Raw genomic sequence first — 7,151 nt, 5'->3', positions numbered from 1 at the left:
ACATGTCGTTCAAGATTGAAGTTGAAATTTGATGTCTATCCTTGTCCTGAGGACGTTGGGAAATACCTTCAACACCGGCTACTAGGGGCAATTACCCCACCTCTTATTATCATGAAGTAGGCTTGGGTTTTGCTAGAGCTTCATGAATGGGGTGGTGGATCAGAAGGTTATGTATTCAAACCCAGTTGTGGATAGTGGATTTTTATTTTAAGGTTTCAACCCTATCCCAAACATGAACCCTTACCTTAACCATTCAGAATGAGTGACTAAACTTCATGTTTTAACTCTATCCCAATGTCACACCGTGATCTATTTTACACTGTCCTTGTGATTGTCTCCACCCCCCTCCAGGTGTCCCCCATCTTCCCCATTATCCCCTGTGTATTTATACCTGTGTTTTCTGTTTGTCTTTTGCCAGTTCGTCTTGTTTGTCAAGTCAACCAGCGTTTTCGTGTCTCAGCTCTTGCTTTTCCCAGTCTCTCCTTTTCTCACCCTCCTGGTTTGACCCTGAGCCTGCCTGCCGACCTGTACCTTTACCCCACCTCTGGACTGTTGACCTCTGCCTGCCCCTGACCCTGAGCCTACCTGCCGACCTGCCGACCTGTACCTTTACCCCACCTCTGGACTGTTAACCTCTGCCTGCCCCTGACCCTGAGCCTGCCTGCCGACCTGTACCTTTACCCCACCTCTGGACTGTTGACCTCTGCCTGCCCCTGACCCTGAGCCTGCCTGACGACCTGTACCTTTACCCCACCTCTGGACTGTTGACCTCTGCCTGCCCCTGACCCTGAGCCTGCCTGCCGACCTGCCGACCTGTACCTTTACCCCACCTCTGGACTGTTGACCTCTGCCTGCCCCTGACCCTGAGCCTACCCTATCCCAAACTTTAACCATTACCTCCCTTCAGAATGAGTGCCTAAACTTAATCGTTCACTTCTAAATTTGACGTTTGGAGAATGTGGATGAACGTCTAGTTCTTCAGTGAGATTGTGAGACCTTGTTGACTAAAAATTTCGATATTTTACTACAATTTAAGATTAATTGTTATTTTTTTGATTTTGAAGATGTTTTTTTTTTTGGGGGGGGATATTTAGTTATGCTTATATATATTCATCCCATTAATTTGTTCAAGACTTCTCCGATTCCCTGAAGAGTGTGAGGTCATCCTGAGGTAATCGTGCAACTTTCCTGTTACTTGGATCATATTACATGTTATGGATCCGGTCTGTCTGGGAATCGAACATGAATCAATAGCAGTGGCCCTGAAGGTGAACGTCATTAGACCGCCCAGTCTACCATCCATAGGACATCAATAACCGTGATTGATTAACACCCCAGACAGGAGCAATCACATTCGGATACAGTTGTATCAGACCTTACCAGCCGCTTCCGGATAATTTAGGATCACAATTATTCACCGTGAAAGAGCCAGCCTCTCGATCAGCTTTTCTCAAGTTGGCTAGTCTTAGTTAGACGTCATGTCACTGAGAAATATGTTAAACGTCCTTCTAACTGGGAGAAACATTTCACCTGATTGTTTAAACTGTTGCGTGTAAATACTGCGTGGGAAGAGACAGTTTTACAAGCCTATTGTTGCCATTTATAAAACATTGAGACTTTGGTGAGTTTGTGGGGTCATGAATCAGGACGACGACAGCGCGGTTGACATTGTGTGTGTGTGTGTGTGTGTGTGTGTGTGTGTGTGTGTGTGTGTGTGTGTGTGTGTGTGTGTGTGTGTGTGTGTGTGTGTGTGTGCGTGCGTGCATGCTACATGCGTGCGTGTGTTTGGGGGGTCACTAACTCAAACAGCAGTGCTGCCGGTGCCTGGTAAACACGTGCTAATGGACACATGCTGAAATGATCACCTCTGTGTGTGTTTCTCGGGGCTTAGTCATGTGTTTGTCCTCTGCAACACTTCACAGCAATGGAAACGCAGAATGAAGTCTTCAACCCCGTTTTGCATCTTAGCATCAAAGTTGTAATGGAATGCACTAATTGACAAACAAACTCCCCAAAATTCAGTCCTACATCCATTTTACACACACACAGAAACACACACACACACACTCACAGAAACACACACTCACAGAAACACACACAAACTGCAGCTGACCCAGAAGAGAGCTACACATCTTGCTTTTTAGTGTAGTCAGTGGGCTAATATAAATACTATGCATGACAGTCTCTCTTGGATTTTAGGAGAGACTGACTGCATCACTTCTTCTTTTTATAAGAAATATTAAGGTGTTGAAAATTCCAAATTGTTTACATAGTCAACTTATACACAGCTCTGACACACACACACACACACACTTACCCCACCAGGCATGCCACCATGGGTCTTTTCACAGTCCCCAAATTCAAGAAAGCGTGTAGTATTGTACACTCAGTGTACAAAATATTAAGGACACCTGCTCTTCCATGATGGCCAGGAGAATCCAGGGGAAGGCTATGATCCCTTATTGATGTCACCTGTTAAATCCACTTCAATCAGTGTAGATGAAGGTGAGGACACAGAATAAAGAAGGATTTTTAAGCCTTGAGACATTTGAGACATGGATTGTGTATGTGTGGCATTCAGAGGGTGAATGGGCAAGACAACATATTGAAGTGTCTTAGAACAGGGTATGGTTGTAGGTGCCAGGCGCACCGGTTTGTGTCAAGAACTGCAACGCTGATGGGTTTTTCATGCTCAGCCGTTTCCAGTGGGTTTCAAGAATGATCCACTACCCAAAGGACATTTGGCCAACTTGACACAACTGTGTGAAGCATTGGAGTCAACATGGGCCAGCATTCCTGTGGAACGCTTTTGACAACTTGTAAAGTCTATGCCCCGACAAATTGAGGCTGTTCTAAGGGGCAAAAGGGGGTGCAACTCAATATTTGGAAGCTGTACTTCCAAAAACCGGATAAAGCAAAACCTCAGTGCACAACGCCTCACCCCTTTTTGACCTATGTATTTTGTGTGTATGTATTGATATGTAGGCTGTGTGTGCCGTTTTTCTGTCCTAAAGCTGTTCTTGTCTATTCATCTTCTGTGTTATGTCGTTTTTTGTGTTTTGTGTGAACCTCAGGAAGAGTAGCTGCTGCATTCACAACAGCTAATGGGGATCCTAATCATATAAAAATACACACACACCTCTGACTACAATACTTAAACAGGCTCTCTGACCACTACTTGCCGGCCTGGTTTCTCACCAAGTGTACGACCCTAAGCACAAAGCCAAGACAATGTAGGAGTGGCTTCGGGGCAAGTCTCTGAATGTCCTTAAGTGGCCCAGCCAGAGCCATGACTTGATCCCGATTTGACATCTCCGGAGAGACCTGAAAATAGCTGTACACTCCCAATCCAACCTGACAGAGCTTGAGAGGATCTGCAGAGAAGAATGGGAGAAACTCTCCAAATACAGGTGTGGCAAGCTTGTATCATCATACCCAAGAAGACTCGAGGCCGTAATCACTGACAAAGGTGCTTCAACAAAGTACTGAGAAAAGGGTCTGAATACTTATTTTTTACATGTATATACACTACCGTTCAAAAGTTTTGGGTCACTTAGAAATGTCCTTGTTTTTGAAAGAAAAAAACATTTTCCCCCATTTATATAACATCAAATTGATCAGAAATACAGTGTAGACATTGTTAATATTGCAAATGACTATTGTAGCTGGAAACAGCTTATTTTTAATGGAATATCTACATAGGTGTACAGAGGCCCGTTATCAGCAACTGTCACTCCTAGAAACTGAAGATCTCGAACAATGCTGTGCACTACTCCCTTCACAGAACAGCCCAAACTGTCTCCAACCAGAATAGAAAGCGGAGTGGGAGGCCCCGGTGCACAACTTCGCAAGAGGACAAGTACATTAGAGTGTCTAGTTTGAGAAACAGAGGCCTCACAAGTCCTCAACTGGCAGCTTGATTAAATAGTACCCGCAAAACACGAGTCTCAACATCAACAGTGAAGAGGCTGGGATGCTGGCCTTCTAGGCAGTTCCTCTGTCCAGTGTCTGTGATTTTGCCCATCTTAATATTTTATTTTTATTGGCCAGTCTGAGATATGGATTTTTCTATGCATGTCTGCCCCGAAGGCCAGCATCCCAGAGGCGCCTCTTCACGGTTGAAGTTGAGACTGTGGGTACTATTTAATGAATATGCCTTTTGTGGACTTGTGAAGTGTCTGTTTCTCAAACTAGACACCCTAACGTACTTGTCCTCTTGCTCAGTTGTGCACCGGGGCCTCCCACTCCTCTTTCTGTTCTGGTTAGAGACCGTTTGCGCTGTTTGGTGAAGGGAGTAGTACACAGCATTGTACGAAATCTTCAGTTTCTTAGCAATTTCTTGCATGGAATAGCCTTCATTTCTCAGAACAAGACCAGACTGACAAGTTTCAGAAGAAAGTTATTTGTTTCTGGACATTTTCAGCCTGTAATCGAACCCACAAATGCTGATGCTCCAGATACTCAACTAGTCTAAAGAAGGCCAGTTTTATTGCTTCTTTAATCAGAACACAGTTTAACTCTGCTAACATAATTGCTAAATGGTTTTCTAATGATCAATTAGCCTTTTAAAATGATAAACTTGGATTAGCTAACACAACCTGCCATTGAAACACGGGAGGGATGGTTGCTGACAATGTAAGCCTATATAGATATTCCATTTAAAATCAGCTGTTTCCAGCTACAATAGTCATTTACAACATTAACAATGTCTACACTGTATTTCGGATCAACTTGATGTTATTTTAATGGACAAAAAATTTGTTTTCTTTAAAAAACAAGGACATTTCTAAGTGACCCCAAACTTTTGAATGGTACTGTATATTTGCAAAAAATAATAATAATCTGTTTTTGCTTTTTCATTTATGAGTATTGTGTGTAGATTGATGAGGGGACAAAAACATTTAATCCATGTTATAATAAGGCTGTAATGTAACAAATGTGGAAAAGGTCAAGGGGTCTGAGTACTTTCCAAATGAACTATAGCCTAGTTAATTTGATTTTGTTTAAATTGAAGTTAAAATGGTGCTGGAATAGCGGAGGCAGTGCTCCTGTTGTCTTTGTGCTGACTTGCGGTAACTCTGTGATTCTAAATCAGTAGTTGTTTAGTAAACTGTCGACAACATTAACTCGCTTGACCATGCTGCAGGTGATATAACTGTTTGTATACAATATTTGCTTTGGGGACTTCACTGGACAGATGCTGCTCTCCGGTTTTGTGATGAAACATTTGTGTGTGTGTAGTTGAATTTCTTCCACCACTGTGTAACTGGTGTCTTTTTGTTGTCAGGGCCTTATCATATATCATGGTGGTGTATGAACAAATGGGTTATAGAGTAAACAACGCAGTTATCACAACATAGGTTGCATTATGACCTTTTCACTGGCATGACTTCCTCAGTGGTTTTACCCACACGCCGCTACTGGTTCCACATTGCATTTATTATCTACAAAAAAGTAAGACGTGTTTTTTATTATATTGCTGCTCTACAAGCTCGTCAGCTAGTTAACGTTTGCTCTGGTTCGACGTTAAACCAACTCGGAAGTTCAAAGAAATTCAAAGTTCCTCCATAAAAGCCGCCCCTCCATAGGTATAACTCTGTGGGCCTAATTCAGACAATATACATCATAGGTACAACTCTGTGGGCCTAATTCAGACAATATACGTCATAGGTACAACTCTGTGGGCCTAATTCAGACAATATACGTCATAGGTATAACTCTGTGGGCCTAATTCAGACAATATACATCATAGGTACAACTCTGTGGGCCTAATTCAGACAATATACATCATAGGTACAACTCTGTGGGCCTAATTCAGACAATATACATCCTAGGTACAACTCTGTGGGCCTAATTCAGACAATATACGTCATAGGTACAACTCTGTGGGCCTAATTCAGACAATATACGTCATAGGTATAACTCCGTGGGCCTAATTCAGACAATATACGTCATAGGTATAACTCTGTGGGCCTAATTCAGACAATATACATCATAGGTATAACTGTGGGCCTAATTCAGACAATATACATCATAGGTATAACTCTGTGGGCCTAATTCAGACAATATACGTCATAGGTACAATTCTGTGGGCCTAATTCAGACAATATACGTCATAGGTATAACTCTGTGGGCCTAATTCAGACAATATACGTCATAGGTATAACTCTGTGGGCCTAATTCAGACAATATACATCATAGGTACAACTCTGTGGGCCTAATTCAGACAATATACATCATAGGTACAACTCTGTGGGCCTAATTCAGACAATATACGTCATAGCAAGATTCGCTTCAAGGCAAGCTCCCTCTTTCCTCTCTCCTCACCCTCAAAATTTCAGTTGCATCTCTCACCCTACACTGTAACACTATGTGTGTGTTTTTGCCTTTCATTATGATTCAAACATGCTGTTATGGCTAAATACAATTGGCTCTTAACGACTTTCCTATACAGATTAAATCGCTTACCCTCTCCACAGCATGTTGCTCTATCCGCACTGATTGGTGAAGTCATTTAATGTTGAGCTAAATGTAAAAAATACAGATATTTCAGAAGTTTAAAAAGGAACAAAAAGCAACCATATTTTGTTTATTTTGCTGGTCGGAAAAGTGGAACGGAACGGGAAAAAAAATGCTTCTGCTCAGAATGAAACGATTGGAAAATAATTTTGGTTCCAACCCTTGATATCTATCATATAAAATATGTCCACAAGCAATAGTGTACTTTATAGGGCCTCTGAATTGTGATATTAAATGTCAAACACCTCCTCCAAACTGTATTCCTAGGAAGATGGTCATTGAAAAAACAAAAGCAATGTCAAAAGTGTGAATCAGTTCCAACCTGAGCTTTTATTCGAAAAGCTAAATCTTTTACAAAAATGGTTTGAGACCAGGTTGCCTAAGAACCGCACATTCTTAATGATGACGAAGAAGAAACGTTCGACATTTTGGTGTGTGTGTGTGTGTGTGTGTGTGTGTGTGTGTGTGTGTGTGTGTGTGTGTGTGTGTGTGTGTGTGTGTGTGTGTGTGTGTGTGGCAGCTATCAAAAGTAATGCACGATTTAGGGAATAGGGTGTTAGGGAATAGGGTGTTAGGAAACAGGGTGTTAGGGAACAAGGTGTTAGGGAATAGGGTGTTAGGGAACAGGGTGT

The sequence above is a fragment of the Oncorhynchus mykiss genome, chromosome 8, assembly GCF_013265735.2.
Source record: "Oncorhynchus mykiss isolate Arlee chromosome 8, USDA_OmykA_1.1, whole genome shotgun sequence".
NCBI lineage: Eukaryota > Metazoa > Chordata > Actinopteri > Salmoniformes > Salmonidae > Oncorhynchus > Oncorhynchus mykiss.
Note: the sequence above shows the minus strand (reverse complement) of the source record.